Below are 25,052 nucleotides of genomic sequence, written 5' to 3' on the forward strand. Positions count from 1 at the left end.
TGGATGTGTCATGATGATGGGAACGAGTGTTGTTGGGGGGGGGAGAGGGGGGGTGGGGGGGTGGGGTTGAATGGGACCTCACATATATATTTTTAATGTAATATTATTACAAAGTCAATAAAAAATAAAAAAATTAAAAAAAAAAAAAAAAAAAAAAAAAAAAAAGAAAAAGGACAACCAACTAATCCAAAATCAAGCTAAAGGAAAAAAATATTAAAGATAAAAGGAGAAATGAATGAAATTGAGAACCAAAAAAAAAAAAAAGAGAGAGAGAGATAACATGAAGATCTACAAAACTAACAAACTCTTAGCTAGACTGATAAAGAAAAAAAGAGAATATGCAAATAAATACAATCAGAAGTGAGTAGAGGGATATTACCACTGACCTGACAGAAATAAGAGACATCATAAAAGGATACTATGATAAACTTAATGCAAAAAAAAAAATAGACAATGTAAAGGAGATGGACAAATTCCTAGAAACACACGAACCACCTACACTGACCCTAGAAGAAATAGAAGGAAGGCCTCAACAAACCAATCACAAGTGAAGAGATTAAAACAATCATCAAAGACCTCCCAGAAAAGAAAAGCCTGGGACCAGATGGCTTCACTGGTGAATTCTACCAATCATCCGTAGACAATCTAATACCAATCTTTCTCAAGTTCTTCCAAAAAACTGAACAGGGCAGAAGGCTACCAAACTCAATCTATGAAGTCAACATCACCCTAATACCAAACCCAGTTAAAGATACTACAAAAAAAGAAAATACAGACCAACATTCCTAATGAATATAGATGCAAAAATCCTCAACAAAATCCAAAAGCACATTAAAAGAATTATATACCATGATCAAGTGGGTTTTATCCCAGGTATGCAACAGTGGTTCAATACAAGAAAATAAATTAGTGTAATAAGCCACATTGTAAAATTGAAGAAAAATCACATGGTTCTCTTCATTGATGGAGAAAAGGCATTTGACAAAAGACATCAACCTTTCCTGATATGAACACTCCAAAGGATAGAAATAAAAGGTAGGTTTCTCTATGGTAAAGTGCATATATGAAAAACCTACAGGTAGCAGTGTACTCATTGGTGGAAGATTGAAAGTTTTCCCAATGAGATCAGGAACAAGACAAGGATGCCCACTGTCACCATTATTATTCAATATTGTGCTAGAAGTTCTAGCTCAAGCAATTAGGCTAGATAAAGAAATAAAAGACACCCAAATAGGAAAGGAAGAAGTAAAACTTACACTATTTGTTGATGATATGATCCTATATCTAGAAAATCCTGAAAAATCCCCAACAAAGCTACTAGAATTGACAGATGATTTCAGCAATGTGGCAGGATACAAGATTAATATGAAAAAATCAAGTGTTTCTATATACTATTGATGTTTAATCTGAGGAAATTACTTAAAACTCCATTAATAATAGTGACTGAAATAATCAAATATTTAGAAATAAACTTAACCAAGTACGTAAAGGACCTATGTTCAGAAAACTACAAAATATTGATAAAAGAAACAAAAGAAGACTTAAATAAATGGAAGGACATGCTGTGTTCATGGATTGGAAGACCAAATATCCTTAAGATGTCAATTCTACCCAAATTGATTTACAGATTCAACACAATCCCAATAAAAATTCCAACAGCCTTTTTTTGCAGAAATCAGAAAGCCAATAATCAAGTTTATTTGGAAGGTTAAGCATCCCAAAATAGCTTAAAATGTCTTTAAAAAGAACAAAGCTGGAGAACTCTCACTTCCTGACTTTAAAGCATATTATTTAGCTACAGTAGTGAAAACAGCATGGAACTGGCATAAAGAGACACAAATTGACCAATGGAACTGAATTTAGAACTCTGAAATAGATCCTCACATCTATAGTCAAGTGATTTTTGACAAGGCTGTTAAGCCCACCCAGGTGGGCCAGAACAGTCTATTCAACAAATGAAACTGGGAGAACTGGATATCCATATCCAAAAGAAAGAAAGAGGACCCCTATCTCACATCTTATACAAAAATTAACTCAAAATGGATCCAAGACCTAAATATAAAAGCAACAACCATAAAACTCCTAGAAGAAAACAAAGGAAAACATCTTTAAGATATTTTGTTAGGTGTAGTTTATTAAACCTTATATCCAAAGCACAAGCAACAAAATAAAAAATAGATAAGTTGGGACGTCCTCAAAATTAAACATTTTTGCACCTCAAAGGACTTTGTCTAAAGAGTGAAGAGGCAGCTGATTCAATGGGAGACAATTTTTGGCAATCACATATCTGATAAATGTTTAATATCCAGAGGAAGCATAGAGAGATTGAGAGGTGATGAGTTTTGTTTATTTGTTTGGTTGGGTTTTGTTTTTTAGTATTATTGTAATTGTTGCTGAAATAGTGAGGATGCTCAAAGAATGATTAGAGTGATGAATGCCCAACTATGTGATTGTACTGAATACTATTGATTGTACACTTTGGATGGATTTATGCTTTATTAATATGTATCAATAAAATTGATTTGTTAAAAAAACCTGCTTGCGGTTTAGCATATTTGAAACTTGCAATTATATTCAGCATTGATTGACCACTAACTATGTGCCAGGTATCGTTCTAAGTGCTTTATATGTATTGTTCATTTAATCTTCATCAATATCCTAATGAAGTAGGTATTATTATTATGCCCCTTTTACAGAAAGGAAACTCAGCACATGGAGACTATCTAACTTTCTCAAGGTATACAATTACTAAGTATCAGAGCTGAGACTGAAACCCAGACATTCTGCCTCTGGAGTCCACTCTATTAACCATCATGCAATACTGTCTTATTAAGTGGTCTATTAGGCTTATTAGTTAAAAATTTGGTAAAAGCACAGAATCATTTTGTTAAAAATTACACATTAATATTTTATTTTAAATCAAAACATGAATCTCCATTTATTTGCCAATCATTTGGTGTAAGATTGAGGCCTTTATTTTGAATTTGTATCCACTGACTGAAAGTTCAAATTTTCTCTCCTATACTAACCAAACTCATAAACCAAACAAGTTGTTGGCCATGATTGCCACTTCTGATTTAGAAGTGGACAAGGAGCTTAAAGACACTGGTAAAACAACATGTAAATAGCACAAATGTCATAAATTGGTAAAGGAACAAAACAATTGTCTCTTGAAAAGTATTTAACTCAGTTTGAGGGAGCTGAGGTATATGGGTATAACAGAGAGTAATTATATATAGCTGCAGATGATTAACAAGACACGGTGTGGAAACAGGTTAAAAACTTGGGAACATGAAAGTTTGGTAGTTGAGAAGTGGAAAATCCATTGCAGGAGCTGTGGGTGACCATCAATATGTTTTATAGAAAGGATAAAGAGTCAGTTAAGGGGAGCTGAAAGGAGATTTTTCTATGTTTAGAAGCAACAGCATGACATTTCCAAGAAAGATCCCATTTAACAAAACCTTCATAAATGCTCAAGTTTGAGAGTCATGAAACATTGTAAAAAGCTTCTGATCTTGGCTTAATTAGCACAGAAAGTATGATTTTATTGCCCTTGCTCTTAAGAACACAACATAGAATGAAATGATTTCCAAATGTCAATATTAAACACTTGTTGAGCATTGGAAATCCCAGGACACTAAAGTATCATGAATTTCTCAGGAATAAGCTATAGATTGCATTTTACCTCCTGGGAGTATGAGTAGGGATGAGCTTATCATGAAATTGAGTACAATTATACCTTCCACATCAGGACTTTCCACATCGCAGTTTTGCTATATCATGAGTGGGGATAAGAAATTAAATGGAAATTTGGGGGGGTGTTCCACAGAAGCCACAGATGACATGCAAAGACCAGCAGATGACACAGAAAAAGTTTAGAAACTCAGAAATGCATTGGATATGTGTATAGTATTGTATAACATCAATATGTTTTATCTATTAATATCACAAATATGAACCATTTCTTTTTTAAAGTTAAAATAAGTAAAAACTTAAACTTTGTGAAAGAACACAAAAGTCAGCAGATGACACATAAAGGCTAGAAATGTAGAGATATCTTTAAAAGTTTAGTAACTCATAAATGCATAAAAGGTATGTACTGTTATGTATAATAACAATACAGTATGTATTTTACTATTTAATAATGAATAAATATCTATACAATTTTTTTTCTTAAAACTAAATCTGTAGTAAAAGAACTGTGGTTCTATGCACTGGTTTGAGGATGTCAGGCATTTTTATAGCAATATCTTACATGAGCTTGCTGTGATAATCGCACCATGAGTTTCTTGTATCTTGTGTCATTTAAACGCCATAAACTCTGCATGTTTAAAATCATAGGTCCCAAGTGTAGGGTCTCTAGTGGTTCAGAAAGTGCTCCAAAGAAACAGAGGAAAGTGATGAACTTGAAGGAAAAAGTAGCATTTATGTATTGAGGTTGAGAAAGACTACAGAATCTCCTCATTGGTAAATCTGGTCTTAAATAAATAGGGTCCAAGTAATGGTTTTGATATAATATTGCTTAAAGAAATCAAATAAATTTAATGAACTTTTAGTATTAATTTAATTCACATGACTTGCACTCGTATATATAACACTGAGGTTGGCTGACATAGTAATCACCTTTTAGATGACTGACTTGAGACAGGAGTCTGAGTTATCCTGATTGTTTCAACAAGCTTCTGAACCCATTTGAGATACAATATCATATCTCTAGTATATGGTATAGTGTCCTGCAGATTATAATAATAGCTAACCCTTATATAAAGCTTATTATATGCCTGTTACTGTTCTAAGTCTTTACATACTTTATCTCCTTTAAATATCACAACAACTTTGTGAGGTCGGTGTTACAATCAATCCCATTTTACACCTGAAGAACTGAGGCAATTAATAAATTTTCCCAAGGTCACACAACTTGTAATATAGATGAAATTTGAATCCAGATGGTATGATCCCAGGGTCTGTGCTCTTAAGCACTATGCAAGTAGAAAGTGCTCAATAAATGTGTGTTGTTAATAATGGTAACAGCACTAATAAAGAGTAATCATCTATAAGGAAATTCTGAGAAAGAATCATTATTGGAGAAGAGCAGAAGTGCTGACTTTTATAACATTCTAACTGGGGAACTTCAGAAAGGCTAACAACTCACGACTTAATATTCTGTGTCTCTCACTAGAATGACTGGAAATATTTATGAATTCTGCTCCCAGTAATAGAAGTAATGAAGTAGGGAATAGGGAATTTAAACTAGCATCTGCTACTTTAAGAAATATGTGCACTTCCAACCTCCCAATATTTGTCATTCTTTAGATGTTTCCCCATGAGAATTTATAGTAAAAAGACAAAGAATTTGTGTGCCTAGGAAAGGAGAGCATAAAAAAAAATTGTAACCAAGTACATATCAGGTTCAAGGAATAGTCCCTGTGATGGAGGTGATGGCAACCATTAACAAGAGAAGATGTGGAAGGAGGTTGAAAACTTAGGAACTTGAAGGTTTGGTAATTGAGAAGTAGAAAAGCAAAAGCTATTGCAGGATGTTTCTATACCTTCTTATGAGAGGAAGAAACAAAGAAAATAGGCATGTCCATTCCAGCTACATTTTGATTAAATTCTTTCAAAAATGTTATTGAATGCTTTCTCTGTATCTATGAATGATCACATTTTTAACTTTTTTGTCAAAATTGTCAATTACATTAATTGGTTTAAATGGTAAGCAAAACTTGCCTTTCTGGAATAAATTCAACTTGGTTGTGATACATTGTGCATTTTTGTACCATTAGATTTGAATTGGTCTTATTTCATTTAGTTTGTTTGCCTCTGAATGTGAGTTTTTTTTCCTTTCTCAATGGTGTTTGCCAGATTTTGGAATCAAGGTTATGCTGGCCTCATTCTCTGGAAAGGTATACATGAGATTGGTTTAACTTTTATTTTTTAAGTTTGGAATAACTCATTGGTGAAACAATTGTTGCCTAAAGTTCTCCTTATCAGATAAGATTTTAAATTATGAACTCAGTTTCTTTCACAAACATAGGACTTCTCAAATTTTCAATTTCTTCTTGTGTTAGTTTATAATTTACAGTTTTCAAAATATTTCTTCATTTCACTCAAATTTTAAAATATATAACTATATAGGCATAAAGTCATTAATAATCTTAATCTCTTTATTAACTGAAGGAATTAGAGAAATGCCACTCCCCCTTTTTATTCTTGACATGGTAATTAAGGTGTTATGTCCTTTTTTTGGTAATCCTTTCCCTCCATGCAGTTATCAATTTTCTTTATTATTTCACGTTTTGATTTTGTCAATCCTCTCTATTAAATGCACCTTATCTTTCTTTTACTCATGTCTGCTCCTATCTTTATTATTTCTTTCCTTATACTGTACTTCAGTTTAACTTGTTATACTTTTCTTACTTTTATGATATTAATACCCAGGTGATTGATTTTCAGCTTTTTCTCTCTTTTATTTATTTAAGGTCATAAATTTCACTCTAGCTGTATCACACAAGTGTTTATATGTAGTATTTAACTATAATTTTTTCAAGATATTTTATAATTTTCATTGTGATATTTTTTCTTAAACCAAAGGATTATTTTAAACAGCATTGCTTAACTTCCAGATATTTGAGGATTTCCTTGTTGCTTTTTGCTATTGATTTTTAGTTTAAAGTTCTGTGTTCATACATATTCTGTATGCTTTCAATCCTTTAAAATTTGTTGAGACTTACTTTATTAAATCTTGGTAAATCTTTCAGGTACACTAAAAGTGAATGTGGAATTTTTATATATCATTCAGGACAAATCTATTAAGTGTGTGGTTCAAATCTCCTATACCCTCACTAGTTGTGTCTGCTTGGTCTATCAGATATTGAGATAGATAGGTTAAATTCTCCAACTTTGTCTAGGAATTAATCCATTCTCCTTTTACTTCTGTCAGCTTTTGCTGTGATGGTTAGGCTAATTTGTCAACTTGGCCAGGTAATGGTGCCCAGTTGTATGGTGAGACAAGCACTGGGCTAATTGTACTGCAAGGACATTTCATGGACTTTAATCATCAGTGAGTTGATTGCATCTATGGCTGATTACATCTACAATCAACTTGAGCTCCTGGGGAACTCATCTAAGACCTGCATCACAGTTCCTGGCTTGCAGCTTTCCTACAGAATTTGGACCCATGCATCCCCACTGATATTTACTGATATCTCCTGTTGTTTCTGTTTCCCTAGAGAACCCTGACTAATACAAAGCCTATTTTGTTAGACACACAGAAATTTAGGATTATTTTGTCTTTTTGGTACATTGAGCCTCTGTACTTCTTGGAATTCTGTTCACCTTAAGTACTTTTTTGTCCAATTTAATATAGCTCACCAGGTTTGTTTTGGTTGGAGTTTACATGGTATATATTTCTGTAACTTTTTACCTTCATTCCTTGTGGTACTTATACTGAAGGTGTTTCTTTTGTAAGCAGCATACTGGTGTGTGTGTGTGTGTGTGTGTGTGTGTGTTTAATATAGGTCTGATGGTTTTAGACATCTAAATGGAGTATTTAGTCCATTTATATTTCATGTAATTTTGAGCACATTGGGTGTAAACATACCATTTTACTATTTGTTTTCTATTGGTCTGTTATTTATACATGCTTCTGCTATTTTTAATGGTTACCTTTCATATTACAACATGCATCCTTGACTTATAAAAGGCTGGTATAGATTAGTATTTTTACCATTTCTTATAAATGCAGGGACCTTAAGACTGTAACTATTTCACCCCTATCCGTTTTTTTGTGCTATTGAAATCATGTATTTTGATTCTGTATATATATGTATATTTTTTAAGGTTATCAGGGAAACAGATGTGGCTCAGCCAATTGGGGTCCTGAATACAATATAGGAGGTCCAGGGTTTGATGCCCAGGGCCTCCTGGTGAGGTAGCCTATGTGGAGTGCTGACCCATGCGGAAATGTGGCCCTGCACAGGAGAGCCACTCTGCATGGGAATGCCACCTCATGTGGGAAAAGTGCAGGAGTGCCAGCCTATGTGGAGAGCTGGTGCAGAAGATGACACAACAAGAGACACAGAGGAGAGAAAGTAAGATGTGGCAGAATAGGGGAGCTGAGGTGGCACAAGAGAGTAATTGCCTCTCTCCCACTCCAGAAGGTCCCAGGATTTGTTCCCAGAGCCGCCTAATGAGAATACAAGCAGATACAGAAGAACACACAGTGAGTGAACACAGAGAGCAGACAATAGGGGGAATGGGGTTGGGGGGAAGAAATAAATAAAAATAAATCTTTTTAAAAAAAGGATATCATCATAATTATTATTTACATTAATTTAAATGCTTTTCTTTCCATTTCTCTTCATTCCATTTTAATTTGTCTTCATTTATTCCTGTATTCCCTTGCTTCCATCTAGGATCATTTTCTTCTGTCTGAAGAAATCTCTTTAGAATTCGCACCAGTGCAATTCTGATAAATACTCTCACTATTTGTTTGCCTAATACTGCCTTAATTTTGAAGGATACTCATACTAGATACAGAACTTAGGGTAAGAAATTCTTTTTCAGCTCTTTGAATATGATATTCCATCAACTTTTGGCTTCCATTTTTACTGACACATAAGTTGTTATTCTTAGTGTTTCTTTGAAATCAACTTTTATGACTTTTCTTATTCTCTTTAGTTTTCAGAGCTTTGTTATCATGTTTCTTGGTGTAATTTTCTTCATATTTATCATAGCACTTTTTGAATCTATGAATTGATCTTTTTCAGCATTTTCAGAAAATTACCAGCCATTTTCTCTTCAAAAATTACTTCTGCTGCTTACCTCTCTCTTTTCTCCTTCTGGGACAGAAACCCCAATTTGCAAGAACTTTTCACAATGTACTATATATCCCTTATGCTCTTTACTTTGTTTTATTATGTCTCGCCATATTTTCTCTGAATATTTTCTACAGATTTACCTTCTATTGTAGTAATATTAATCTTTCCTTTGCCTATGTGTAATTTGCTCTAAATTCTATTGATGTTTTTAAATTCCATTATTGTACTTTTTCATTCTAGAATTCCAATTTAATTGTTTTTATAGGTTCTAGCTCTCTGCTGAAATTCTTCATCCTGTTCTCTGTTTTCATGAGCATATTAATGATAGTTACTTAAAAGTTCATGTCTCATAACTCTAATAGATGTGTTTCCTATAGGCCTGTTGCATTTTCCCTGACTGTTTTTTTTCCTCTTGTTTTTTGATCATTTCATCTTGTCTCCTAGAATGCTTAGTAATATTTTATTAAATGCCAAAGTTGCATGTGAAATATTTTAGAGATAATTTTGAGCTTTTAATGATCTTCTCCTCCTCTACAGAGTATTTATATTGCTTTTGAAAAATGATTAGTCTAGGTAGGTCACTTTAACCTAGTTAGGATTAAACCAAATTAAGGATTTGTTTCAGTACCTGTAAAGGCTGGTTCTGTTCATTCTTACTCTTTGTTATCACCTGTCAGGGGTGGCATCAGAAAGCCTGGTTGTTCACCAGATCCCTTCCACCTTCACAGACTCCAATATCTATTTTTTTCTCCTCAGTCCCATAAGACTACTAAAAGTTGCCCCGAGTTATTCATTTTCTTTGCTGCTTTTACTGAGACCTACCTTAAAGGCAAAAGCAGCACCAGATGTTGGGCTCATCTCTTTTTCTTCCATTATTTTAAGGATTTTGACCCCTCAATTTCTGGCTGTTTTATAGTTCTGCAATGTCATCAAAATACTTTATTTTCATTCATACAGCTTTTCAAGTATTATTGGTGGATACAAGTTAGTTTGCTTTAATGGGAAGCAAAAGTTAACCTCTCCTATAAAGATTATATGACAGAACTTAACAGCTACCATATCTAGATTGACCTGAGAAGATTTAAATATAGTGAAGTATTTAATTCAACAACACTAAAGAATTACAAGATTCTAATACATAGAAAACAATTATTTAAAACAATTACCAAATATATGTGATTTCTTATTATAACTGCTAATAGGCTATTTCTTTTACAGTTAAACTATTTAGATATTTCATTCTTTTAAATAATGCAGTGATAAACATCCCTGAATATAAATTTTTGTGTGATGATTATCTGATTATTTCCTGGTTAGAATACTAAAAGCAAAATCTCTAGGCTTAACATGTAGATATCTTCAGGGATATGCAAAATTTTTGCTTTTTTTTCTGGTCTCCAAAAATATTTGACTATTTACATTCTGATAATTAAACGTAGTCTTAATTGAATGTCTACCTCTATGTATTTCTTTTAATTTGAGAAGAAAAAGGAAAATACTTTAATCCTGGGAAAGGTTTCCCCTACCCATATAGCCATATAATTTTATAAAAGGAAATTTTACTTTATTCTTCACATACAGAAAAAGATCACATTGGGCTTGATTCAAAATATATTAAATTTCATCCATAAAGATCTTTTGTTCCTAGGAACATGTGTCAGTTTGTGTCAAAAGGGAGAATTCTCATTGAATTCATGTTGTAACCTTAAGTACAATCAATTCAATTATTGCTAAAATAATGGTCCGGTGAGCAAAGTCCAACAAGGAGAAAAGTAACTTAAAATTTTGCACATGGTTTGCCACTTTCAACAATTCTGGGTGGCATGACAGTGCTTATACATTACCTGTTGCCTCCCATTAAGAAAATAGAATTTGAGTATGTGTAATAAGAGTCAGTGTATGACTTGGTTCAGTTCATGTACGGTAGAAAAAAACACAGGTTCTGCATTTAGGAATAACGGCATGAAACACTGGGTGGCTACCTATTTCAAAAAGCAACAAGACTATGGGGTGGCCTAGGGGCACGTCAGGCAGGGAGGCTAACTTCAAATTACCAGACTCCTCTATAATGAAGTGTTGAAAGGAGAAAGAAAAACAAATAATAAAGTTACAAAATAAAGTTTATTTTATCAAAATTAAAACTGCTTCCTTCTTTCCACTTCAGAGTAACCTTGAGATGGAACAGTGTGAGGATTACATTGCTATAATCCCTTAGCAGTTAGTTCCACAGCAGGAGGTGCCTGCTACAGGCAAAATTATAGGGTTAGGAATGTTCACAATTCAGCAACTTGATTGGCTGACCATCCCTCAGGGCTTTAGAATCAAATATTTGTACATCTAAATGGGAGCAAAGAAAGGAAAATGGATCATAAAGAGAGTCCCAAAGCATGTATTATTGAAATAACAGATGGAAATATTATATTTTTGAAACATTCCTTTTATAAAGAAGTCTTTTGAAGTGTGTTTTGGTAGGATAAGCTGAGCCAAAAGTGGGTCAAAAAAGGGAGGGAAAAAAAAAGATTATATTTTCAAATGATTGGTGTCAGCAGAGTACAAAGTTAGCACTTCCGAAAAAAAGGCATGTCCCAAAATGCACTGCTGTACAATGTGTTTGCAAAGCCTCCACCTCTCAGAATAGTCGAGGAGAGGAATGATTCAGGATACACTTGACTGGCACTGCTCAGGGTGCATGGATAGTCTCTTGACTCTTGATATCTGACATCTTTACAAAGAGTTTAAGACTTCTTCCATTGAACTTTTCGTGTTTCCTAAACTGAAACTCAAGCTAAGGCTTAGAATATCTCAAAACTGCTGTTGGCCACCTTGTACTTGCTGACATTTTGGTAAGAAGTAGATTAAGATTGTGGATTTCATGCCACATGGATAATATTGCTGCGTCAGTTAGGGTTTACAGAATAAAAATGGACATATGTGATGTATGGGCATGCATGCAAAGCCAGGCAGAAAGGGAAAAAGTAGGTGAAAAGCCAAATGAAAAAAATTATCACAGTTGTTTTATTTTCCTGTATATGGGAGGCTGTACCCTTGACAGAATCAATAGTTCAGAATTATTCTGTTGTCTTCCCAGGAGAAATATACCATTACTAAGTAATCAATTTAAATGCTCTATGGGCAGTCCAATTTATCCCTCTTATAGCACTCAGGATGTAGTTCAGTCTCAGCTATTAACTGGATCTGCCATATGATGGTGTGATTTATTGTGTGGCAACTGGCAGTTGCACTAGTCAAGGAAAAAGAGAGAACCCATGGGAACACAATTGTTTTAACCTTGTATCCAGACATGATCTATATCTATACAGAAATCTGAATGCAATTCCTGGTTGAGTCTATTCTTATGGGAGACAAAAGAAAGATTATTTGGGGAGAAGTAAAAATGGTTATGGTGTGAGCAATGAAGGAAATGCCACTTTTCTTTCCTGTTGAAGTCAAGGTTATTGACAGGTATTGGTAGGAGAGTCACAGTTTGGCCTTTGTGTACAGGCTCTGAGCACTAAACAATAGCCAGTTGTCAAGGGCAAAAATGGATCCATCTACGGCTTCTGAAAAATCAGGGTGAGCAGTCAGGTGACAATCTACGCCAAATGGAAGGAGCAGGAAAGAGCAAGAGACAGCAACTCACTCCCACCCACAGTGGGGCCACCTCAGAGGAAAGCAAGAAAATGCTTTAGTTATTCCTCTTTGGGTGACAACATCTGCTCATAGTTGACTCAGAGAACTTAGAATCTCTACTCAGAGTTCCAGCCAACAGCAGAAAGAACTCTTGGCAGAGCTGTTTCCTGTACCTCTTTTGATCATAAGGCTCAGTCTTGGAAAGACTCTCACCAGTCTTGTGGTTTCCTGGTTGTGCGTCAGTACATTCTGGCTGAAACACTTCACTTCCTTCAGGCCAGCCCCTCCACCAATGGTTCCTGGCTCCATAGTTAGTTCTCCCCAGCTTTGAACTGGACTCCAAGGATGCTGCTGGCTGCAGTATGAAACTTAAATGCAAGGTTTACAACTGAGATGCTAACCCTCCCCTCTTTGCAATGGGGATTCTAAGTGGGGGAGAAAAAGGTTTAATGAAGTCTCACCAAATGTGCATAGAATATTAGAATCATTGCCTGGTTCCCACAAAAAATCTTCTCAAAGACAATCTCCAATGGAATCACCTGGGCAATTGGTTAAACTACACAGATTTCTAGTCTAATCGCATAACTTCTATACCAGAATCTTTGACTGGGAACTGGGAATCTGCCTTTTAAGGAATCTCCTTGGCTAATATAATGTACTCAGTACCATAAATTAGGAAACTCAGACCCAGAAAGATTAAGTAAATGTCAGGTAAACAGGTGGCCTGAATCTTCCTTAATGCTCTTTCAACTGTACCACATTGCTCTCCACTCTTCTTTTTTGTATTTCTGTATTTTGGCTTGTGCTCCATGCTTCCTAACCATGCAGTTTTCCTATGTGCCTTGAACCCACGCATTTCTCTGAAGTAGATTCATTCTTTTTATATAAGGCCACTTTCAAATCTCACTACCCTTGACTCAGGCAGTAATTGGAATAATGGAGTGAGTTCAGAGCAGCTATTAGAAAAGGTAGTGTTTTTGTTCATCTGTTCTTGGTAAGAAGGTTTATATAAGGGGACCTGAGACACTAGCAGTTTGGATAGCTCACAAATGCAAAAAAGAAATTCCTCAGACACTTTAGTAAGTGATAATTACATACAGTCATTCAAAAAATGTCAGGGTTATTTATAGAGCAAGAATTCTGCTGGGGGATTTACAGGGGTGAGGGGGTGGGGGTGGGGGGTAGTATAAGAAGTGTTGAACAAAGACCAAAGGATGCCCCAATGAAAATGATTGTTTTCCTCTTGAAATGGAACAGTATTTGAAACGCTAAATTTTGCAATGGATCAGAGCTATCATAAACTGAAAGTAATGCCAGGAAGAATATATGTTTATATCATTCACATATTTACAGACCACTGAGTTTGAGCTGTTTCAAGTGGCACATATGAGCTCAGAGAAGTTGTAATTGCATGTGATTAAATACTTAATGGCATATTACAAGGAAGAAACTTTTTAAGAGTTCAAGAATGAAATTGTGGTTGACAATACAAAAAATAGAACTTTTGGATTCAGATCTGAATAAAAATCCCAGCTCTACCACTTACTAGTGTGTAGACTTGAGAAAGTTATTATCTTGCTTCTTTGTACCTTAATTTCCTCGTTTAGGAAACGGACTTTGGCCCAGTGGTTAGGGCGTTCGTCTACCACATGGGAGGTCCGCGGTTCAAGCCCCGGGCCTCCTTGACCCGTGTGGAGCTGGCCCATGCGCAGCGCTGATGCGCGCAAGGAGTGCCATGCCACACAGAAGGTGTCCCCCGCGTAGGGGAGCCCCACGCGCAAGGAGTGCACCCATAAGGAGAGCCGCCCAGCGCGAAGGAGGGAGCAGCCTGCCCAGGAATGGCGCCGCCCACACTTCCCGTGCCGCTGACGACAACAGAAGCGGACAAAGAAACAAGACGCAGCAAAAAGACACAGAAAACAGACAACCGGGGGAGGGGAGGGGAATTAAATAAATAAAAAATAAATCTTAAAAAAAAAAAAATTTCCTCGTTTATAGAATGTAGCCTCACCGAGCTCTTAAGAATAGTAAAGTAGCAAGGGAGGAAGTGAGAGGGTTGGGATTATTGAAGAAAATAAGAGACAAAGGGAAAAATGTAGGTGAACCAAGGCTATCCCAAGACAAATACATCTAGATTAATATGACCAAAGGAGTAAAACTTAAAAAAAAAATTATGACAATTAATCTGAAATTTCAAGCTGAGTTTCATTACCAAATTCCCCAGATTCTGATGCCATTAGATAAATACCCCTCCCTAACTCTAAGAGTATATAAGATCATTGAACATGACTAGAACACGTGAATTGAGTAAGCTGCATGAAATCAGGGGTTTTTATCTATTTTGTTCACTCCTGTGCCCCATATTTTGGTGTAGCATAAATGAATAGGTTGGTGAGATATAGTAAGGGCCCAAAGCTTTAATACAAGGCAGGAGGCTGATGACGATATTTAGACCTCTGTGCCTTCTGGGTGATGGTTTATACTGTACGCAGCTCTGCCAATTCCCTTGGCTATACCATCCAAGGGATGAAGAAAGGCATCTTATTACTTTGCTAAAATGCCTGACATTCTACATTGGTATCAATGAACTTGGGGATCAACTGCTTAGAGAGAAGTTCTCATACTACTAACAAACTGTCCAATAAATAGCACTGTTATTATAAAATAATAATTATTATAAATAAATAGCACTGTTATTATCTCAAAATAGATGGCATGTCAAAAAGTGAAAAGTATGTCCTGAACATATCCAAAATATTGCTACAAAGTAATGAAGGTTTGGTGAATAGGTGTGGGAGATAAACAACAGCTTAATAAAGTCTTCCTGTATTAGAGCTGAAGTCTAAAGCCATTAAATGTGAAAAAGAAAGAAAAGGAAAGAAGAGAAAGAGGGAAAGAAGGAAGGAAGGAAAGGAGGGAGGGAGGATATAGGGTCATATATTTAAACCAAAATATAAATTAGCTGAAACTTATAGTTTTTTTCAAGCTTCATTTCAAATACAAACAAAACAAAACAGAAAAAGGCAGCTCAACAAGTTATGGAAGCATAGTTTCATATTTTTTTCTTAAAATATCATTATTATAACAAGTCAAATTCATAACTAGATAATGAGCCATCTTGTCACAAAGAACAGGAATATTTCCCACTGCCCATCACCGCTGTGTGCCCAATGTCTTGGTCAGTCGAAATGGTACATTATGTTGGCTTTAAGCCTAGGTTTGGCATTGAGACGGGTATCGGTTCTACCCCACACTAATTCTGTGACTTCAAACATGCCACTTATCTGTCCTGAGCCTCAGTGTTTTGTTTTCACTTGCAAAGGAGGTTAAGAGTACATACCTCCAAGGATTTTTGTGAAGATGAATTTGATAATTTATGTTCAGTGCTTATCCCAGAGCTTGATACACTCTATAGGCACAACAAATAGTAACTATCATCATCATCATCATCAACATCATCATCATCATTATTGAGATACTAAACTATCTCTGAATTATCATTTAAAAATGTGACTTGGTGTGGAAAATGAGCTGGAAATGTAGTCATTGCTGGGCCCCCTGGGAGAAAGATCTGAACGCTCCTTTCCCCTGTGGTAGTTGGAATAACTATATTTAGCTTTTATATACAGTCTGATGGTCACAAACTGCACGCAAATTTTGCTATCCTTGGCAACCAACCTTCTGGTTACACATACTAGATATTACCTTTTGCTGATGGAACAACTAAAGTGAAGAAAAATGAAATACTTGGCTGGAGATCATAAGATGAGCCATAATTATCACAATTCCCCAAATCCCCGTCCTGGGTTCAGCCAAATAAACAAGTGTTACCATAGTATTTAACAGAGAGACAATCCTAGAGATACATGGGCTGATTTTAAAACAATCCAAGTATACTTTGCATGTCTCGTTTTGTACAAAGGAATGAAATGAAACAGAGCAATGGGGGAATATAAGCTGATGAAGTAAAGGAAGGATTCCATTAGGTTCTGCTGTGAAGATAAGCAGGTGTGATTCATGTGCCATCAGAGCACAAAAGAGTAAGACCCATTTTAGAGAAAACCTATCAGCATGGTCTGTGTGGTTATTGATATAGTTGTATAAAGACCTAAAAATTTTTAAATTGAAGGAGAAATATTGTATGAAATTCTGAGAGGCCAGAGAAACATCAAAATAGCAATAAAATGTTGGCTTTGTCCAGCATGAATTGTACAGCTTTGTGGCACTCACTTAGGTGCTCAAAAAGGGATATTTAACCTAACCTTACAGAATGGCTATGAGAACATAATAAAACTTTTTAAAAGTAAAATAATACACACATGTGTGATGGTTAAGCTAATGTGTCAATTCGGCCAAGTAATTGTGCCCAGTTGTTTGGTCTAGTAAGCACTGGGCTAGTTGCAATACAAGGACATTTATGGACTTTAGTCATCAGTGAGTTTACTGCATAGATGGCTGATTACATCTACCTCAATCAGGGACATTGCCGTCAGCAATGAGTGACATTTTATCCAATCAGTTGAAATCCTTAAAAGGGGAAGTGATGTCAGCATTCAGAGAGAATTTCCTAGCTTGTCTTTGGACATCCAATGTCTCCTGGAAACTCATCAGCGACCTTCATTGGATTTTCATCAGAGCCCTGGTTGCAGCCTGCCTGTGGAACCTGGACTTGTGCATCCCCATGGTCACATGAGAAAATCTTATAAAATCTCATACTATTTACAGATATGTCCTGTTGATTCTGTTCCCTAGAGAACCCTGATCAATACGACATCCTATATATTATTGAATTTGGAGGGCTTCATTATTAGGAAACATCGATTATTTCATACCAATCACCCTCCCCCCCCCCCCACCAAAGCAATACAAAACAAAATCTAGATGAATGTAGCCCTAAATCTCATTCTCCTTTATCCACAATTATTATGTGCATTACCCTTAGGCACTGGATATTAAACTTGAAAAATTACTAAGGATCTATGGGAAACTGCTATAGAAATTCATTCTGAGAGACTGCTGTAAACTAGAATAGTCAAGGAAAACAAAATGGAAGGAAGGTAAATTTGAGATTAGATGTGAAGGACTTAAATTGTTAAAATGGAAGTGAGAGGTATGTTTAGGGATGTCACAAGAAATCAGGGTTAAGCTAGAGAAAATCAGAGCTTGTATGTCATGCTGAAGGCTTAGAGTTTTAACCTATAGATGCTGGGGAGTATCTAAAAATTTTTGAGTGGAAAAACTCTTGTGATATTTCAATGCAGGAATAAGGGTCTGTAAATGCAATGGTGGTTGTGGGAATTAAAATGAAATGAAATATGGGAGAGATTTTAGGAGAAAAATCTATAAAACCTGACAACTGATTAGGTGGAGAAAGGAAGAACAGGACTAAAAGCAAGCAAGAGTGAGTGTGGTTTTAAGCCTGGTTTAGAAAATATGATACCATTTATAGACCATGGATGTCAAAAAGTAGTATTTTAGTCACTTTTAAGAACACATTTTTAGTGTTGTGCTTAGGGAGTGGTAATAGATATAAAAATTAGTACTGGCAGTTATGTTCAGGAATGTCACAAGAAATGAGGGTTAGGCTAGAGAAAATAAGAGATAGGAACCAAAGAATATAGGGCTATATTTAGCAAATATCAACGTATGTATACTAGCTACCTTGTAGACAAAACATTATCCACTTGGACATTAAAATGGGCATATCAACCTTACCACAGGACCTTAGGAAAATGAATTTAGAAGAGATAAATTTAAGTTATGGAAGCCCAAGTGCCCTATTGCTCTACAGAGGGTGTGTGACATATGTCACTATATTATCTTTTGTTTTAGAACATTCTAAGAGAATTTATTTTCTTAATAACTCATTACATATACATTAATAGTTGTGGGGGCAGAATAAAGGCCCCCAAATGGTGACCACTCCCTAATCATCCAAACCTGTGAATATGTAGTCTTATGTGGCAGAAAGAATTCTGCAGAGGTGATTAAGTGATGCCTTGATTTAAACATTTTCTTGGCTTCAAGTTGTAAGCTAAAAAGTCCCATTGTTTAAACCAACCCATTTGATAGTATGTGTTTTAAGCAGCCTAGGAAACAGATGCTATGCTGCTGACTTTGAAGATGGAGGAAGGGACCAAGAGTCAAGAAATGCCAGCAGCTTCTAACAGTTGTAAAAGACAAGGAAACAGATTCTCCCCAAGAGCCTTGAAAGGAAAGCAGGCTTGCTAACACCTTGATGTTAGCCTAACGAGACTTTGGGCATACAAGCTGCTAAATAATAAATGTGTAGTAATTAGTTTCAACAGCAATAGGAAACCAATACAATAATATTCAATTTTCTGAGTAACATATCATAATAATAGAAAATTTATAAATTATGGAAAGAATTCTTTAATAATATAAAATCAAATTTACTTTTCTGGCCATGACAGAATAACTGGTATATGAATTAACCTCCACCATAAATAACTAGAAAATGGAATATATTAGGAACAACTGTTATATAGTCATAGGACTGTATATATAGTCATAGGACTGTACTCTTTAGGAGAAGGGAGGGAAATAAGATGAACCCTACAGTCTTTTAACTTTCTTCTTGAAAATACTTTTGAGACAGAGAAGGAAATCATGCCGCATATAGTGGTCTTGCTAAACTGAGGTGACAGAGATTAGAGTTTGGAGAGTTTAGAGATAATGCAGCTAGAATTTGCAAGGCAGTTTCCTGGAAAAGAGGAATCTATGCAGGAAAACAGTTCCAGCAATTTGGATTGGGATCTACTTGGATCTTTCACTGAATACTATGCCCCATATTCAGAAGATAAAAGATAAAATTTCATGAAGTTGAGCAAAGAATAACTACTGGAGCTATGAGTAACAATTTCTAGAGCTTAAACAAACTTGAAAGGTATTCAGATTCCAATCATCCAGAGTAAAGACCTTTTTGAACATCTGTGGCACATAGACAAGATTTAAAAATAATTTCACCTTTCTTATAGTTCTAAACCAGCTCTAGAAGAGATGCAACTCTAGAGCTCCATTAATAAAGCCTAAAAATAAGCCTTGAAAGAATTAATTAAATTCCAATGGAGTGGATGTGGCTCAAGCAGTTGGGCACCTATCTCCCTCATGGAAAGTCCCAGGTTTGGTTCCTGGTGTCTCCTAAAGAAGATGAGTAGACACAAAGAGCTTATGTAGCATGTAAACACAACAAGTAGGTCATAGATGTGGCTCAAGGAGTTGGGCACCTACCTCCCATGTGAGAGGTTCCAGGTTTGGTTACTGGCACCTCCTAAAGAAAATGAACAGACAGTGAATGAACACAATGGGCAGACAAGGAGCAGAGTCAATGAGCTGAGACAATGAGCAGATCATGAACAGACAACAAGCAGACAGGAATTCCAAGTAATTTAACAGACACTGAAAACTAAATTCAACACTTTTCAAAGGAAAAAAACAAAATGCACAGATTCATCGATGAAATATTTACGATGTTCAGCAAAAATTAGTAGATATGCAACAAAGCAAGGAAATATGACCCAGAACCAAGAGAAAAATATCAGTCAGTAGAAACAAATGCAGAAATGATAAACAATGGTGGACTTAGCATACAAGGATATTAAAACCACTATTATAAATATAATCATTATTCTAAAATAAGGCTTGAATATAATAAGAAGAGAAGTGGAAAATGATATAAAAGAATCAAATTGAGCTTCTAGAGATGAAGTTCTAAAGACTTTTAGAATAACAAAAAATTAGACATTGCAGAAGAAAACATCAGTGAATTGGTAGCAATAAAACTATCCAAACCATAAAACAGAGAGATAAAAGGCTTAAGAAAAAACATAAGAGGCTCAGTGACTTGTGGAATAATATCATGTAGTTGGACAACATGTAACTGGGTTCCCAGGAAAAGTGTAGGAAAGAAAATATTTGAAGAAATAAAGGCAGAAACTTTTTCAAACTTGATGAAAATTATAGCCCATATATACAAGAGGTCCATATATCCACAAAGCAAAATAAACACAAAAAAACCCAAAGCAAGGTACATTATTATCTAATTCCCGAAAACCAGGGATAAAGAGAAAATATTAAAAGTAGCAGCAATATGGTTTCTCGGAAAACTAACTATAGATCTGCCAGCTGCTGGGTATATATCCAGAAGAATTGAAAGCAAGGACACAAAAGATCAATTTTCATAGCAACTTTATTCACTATTGCCAAAAGTCAGAATCAACCCAAATGCCCATCAACAGAAGAATGATAAACAAAATGTGGTATATATGTACAATGGAACATTACTCGGCTGTAGGAAGGACTACAGTACTAACACATGGGATAATCTGGATGAATCTTGAGGACTTTATGTTGAGCAAAGTAAGCCGGGCATTGAAAGACAAATATTACATAGCCTCTCTGATATGAATTAAGCAAATTGAGCAGACTCAGAGAGCTAAAGTCTGGAAGACAGGTTTATAGGAAATAGAAAGGGAGAAGATGTGAGCCAAGGCCCATATGAAATATATGATAATTGTGAAGCGAAGGGATATGGCAGGGATATAGGGGTACTATTGGAATGGGCAGTGCAAGCTTGGCAGAGGGGTAGGTTGGGGAGGATGGATTGGACAGTCCATCGAACTGGGGGGAGGGTTGGGGGAAGGAATGGGTGAACATTGGGGATTGGTGGGTACATGGTTGAAACTACAATGTTGAGAAAGCTCTTTTGGTAATGACAAGGAAGGGTTATAGGTTTAGGGTGTTGGATGGGGCGGGGGGGGGGCATTTGAAACAGGGTGCACCTAGGGCAGTCTTCTAGAGAATGTGAGAGTGACCATTTTGTCATAGTGTGCTGTATCACTAGAGGAAGACCCACATAATGAGTGGGAAGGAGTTGGACTCCTGTCCTGGGGAGGCCTGATGTGTTCTCAGACAGAGGGGAAGGTGTCTCTTGAGAGTATGGGTGATTCCTAATAAGGAAGGACAGACTAGTGTGTCAAGCCCTCAACATTGTTACAAATATCTATAAATCTCGTCCTTCAAGGAATGAAGCCTGGTGGTCACCAGGGGCTCTGAGGGGAGGGGAAGAGAGGAATAGAATGGATGGAAGAAGGGGAATTTAGGAGGCAATGGAAGTGTTCTGCATTATCTTGCAATGATGGATACAGACGGTGTTAAATTTCATCAAAAATTTATAAAAGTGTATGGTCTAAAATGTAAACCATAATGTAAACCATTGACCATGGCTAGTAGCTATGTTTCAAAATTTGTCCATCAGTTGTAACAAATGTACCATTCAATGTAAAAATGTTATTAATATGGCAAGGGGAAAAAAGGAGAGAATGTTGGTTACATGGGAGTCCCCATATTCTGTATGTAACTTTACTGTGACCTAAAATTTCTTTGAAGACAAAATGAAAAAAAATTAAACACTGGGAAATAAATGGAAGAAAATGCCACTGTACATACTGGACAACAGATATGACAGGGATGAAAGGTAAAACATCAAAAAAAATTTTTATATTTTTTATTTTTTTAATACCCCAATTTTTTGTTTACTTTTAGTTTTTCTAAATTATTGTGTATTTTATTTTTTATACTTAAACCTATGATTATTGTTTCATTTTCCAATAAGTTGAATTTGGCAATATTCTTGGCTTCATTTGTGAAGAAGTGTTGGATCACAGAAGGGTTACAATGGTGTTGGGGAAGATCAATGCTGTGGGGCTTCAGTGATGGGGGATACATCAGAGGAAGTTCATCTGGGCATATATATATAAGGTATATAAATATGTTCAAATGTTCATGGAGCATTGCCACAGTGGTAGAGATTCACAAAACAACCAAAAGAATTTTGAATTCCCATCCTGGGGAGCTCTGCCACATTCTCTAATGGAACAGCAACAATCCCCCAAGTACAGAAGCAATGACAATGAAGAAGGATGGTCCATTGATGGACCCTTGATATTGATAAATATGCTTATGAGATTTTGCTCTTGAAATTGCAACTTAGCCTAGTGTTGTAGGGTGCCTAAGAGTTACCTCCTATTGGCATAAGGAGAGACATATAGACCAATGGAATCGAATTGAAAGCTCTGATATAGAACCTCACATATACAACCACATAATATTCGATAAAGCCACCAAACCCTCTCAACTGGGAGAGAGTGGCCTATTCAACAAATGGTGTCTGGAGAACTGGATAGCCATATGTAGAAGAATGAAAGAGGATTACCATCTCACACCTTATACAAAGATTAACTCAAGATGGATCAAAGACCTAAATATAAGAGCCAAGACCATAAAAACCTTAGAAACCAGTGTAGGGAAACATCTACAGGACCTTGTAATAGGTAATGGATTTATGAATATCTCACCAAAAGCACGAGCAGCAAAAGAACTAATAGATAAATGGGACTTCCTCAAAATTAAAGCCTTCTGCACCTCAAAGGAGTTTGTCAAGAAAGTAAAAAGGGAGCCCACACAGTGGGAGAAAATATTTGGCAATCATATAACTGATAAGAAACTTATAACTTGCATATATAAAGAACTCCTATATCTTGAAAATAAAAAGATAAACAACCCATTTAAAAAATGGGAAAAAGACTTAAACAGACACTTCTCCGAAGAAGAAATACAAATGGCAAGAAAGCACATGAAAAAATGTTCCAAATCTCTAGCTATCAGGGAAATGCAAATCAAAACCACAATGAGATACCATCTTACACCCATAAGATTGGCAGCTATGAAAAAAACAGAAGAATACAAGTGCTGGAGAGGATGTGAAGGAAGGGGAACACTCATACACTGCTGGTGGGAATGCAGAAGGATCCAACCATTCTGGAGAACAGTATGGCGGTTTCTCAAAAAACTAGCCATAGATTTGCCATATGACCCAGCAATACCACTGCTGGGAATATACCCAGCAGAACTGAAAACAAGAACACAAACCAATATATGTACACCAATGTTCATAGCAGCATTGTTCACTATTGCCAAAAGTTGGAATCAACCCAAATGCCCATCAACAGATGAGTGGATCAATAAAATGTGGTATATACACACAATGGAATACTACTCGGCTGTAAGAACAAACACACTACAAACACATGTGATAACATGGATGAATCTTGAGAACCTTATGTTGAGTGAAGCAACCCAGACATTGAAGGACAAATACTACATGACCTCAATGATATGAAATAAACAAGCTGCCCCAGATAGCAAGAGACTGAACGATAGGCTTGCAGGAAATCGGAGGGTGGAGGAAGGATATGAGCCGATGTCTGCAGGGGTGGAATTTAAGACGAGATGGTGGTAAGTATGAACACAAAGAAGAGATAAAAGGGGGGTAAGGGGTTGCCTTTGCTTGGGGCTTTGCGGGTTTGAGGGTGGCTGGGGAGGGACGGATGGGTAACGTTGCCCAAAAGTGGGGGGAGGGAGGGGTAGCATACGAACCAGGAGAGGATCAGGTGTTGGTGGAGAGTAAAATGCCGAGAAAATCATATCAAAATATAATAAAGAGGGTTACCTGTTTAGAATGCTCGGAGGGGAGGGTCTGATGCAGGACGGGCTCCTGGGGAATGTCTAAATGCTCATTCTGCCAGAGTGGGTGACACCATGGGGTAGAAACCCAAGTAGTGAGAGTGGGGGTGGACCCACATCCTGGGGAGGACTAATGCCATCCAATAGAGGGAACTGTAACCCTCGAGAGAAAGGGTGGCTCCCAGGGCATTGGGGCAGTTGAGCAAGTTAGGCCCTGAACACTATTCCATCTATCTCTGGAAGTGGCTCCTCAGGAAACGGAGGTTGGCTATCACTGAGGGCACCAAGGTGGAAGGGAAAATGGACGTTAAATGTGTGGAACCAAAGTAAATGGGGGGTAAGAGAGGAGTTTCTTGAGAGTACACAAAGATGGATATAAAACATGTAATATTACACCATAACATATAGGAGATGACAGACTGATAATGTAAACCATAATGTAAAACATAGGATAACTAAAAATGTAAAGAACTGTGTATCCTAAAGTATGCACCATAATGTAAGCACAGATGTCACCTTGTTAGAAAGCTAATGTCTCAGACTCTGTACATCACTTTAAGTAAATATGATATGAATAGGGCGTAAGAGTATCACTGTGGAAGGGAAAAGGTTTTCTGGTGGATGTGTGGGAGTGCTGTATATTATATATATACATTGCTGTGGTCTAGGACTCCTGTGAAGAAAAGCTGAATAATTAGGGGGGGGGGGGGAAAGAAAAAAATAGGATGTGGAATTTTTTCAAGTCAACATTCTTTATCTAAGTTCTTTATCTAACTTTATCCAAGTTCTTTATCTATCCTTTAAACTCATCGCTATATGCCATTCCCTAGTAAGGGACCATGACATTATATTGGGCTTCAAATTTCGGGGAGTTCTGGATCACAGAGTGTTTCAACAATGGCAATGGAGGGATACTGGTATGGGATACCAATGACAGGTGATATATGACTGACAGGGAGCTGTACAGAACATATGTCCAGGGTGCATGGTAATGTTTGGATATACTCATAGTGGCAACAATTAAAAACCACAGTAGGGGGGGTACTGGGTTCCTGGCCA

This window comes from Dasypus novemcinctus, chromosome 13 (genome assembly GCF_030445035.2).
Source record: "Dasypus novemcinctus isolate mDasNov1 chromosome 13, mDasNov1.1.hap2, whole genome shotgun sequence".
In the NCBI taxonomy this organism is placed as follows: domain Eukaryota; kingdom Metazoa; phylum Chordata; class Mammalia; order Cingulata; family Dasypodidae; genus Dasypus; species Dasypus novemcinctus.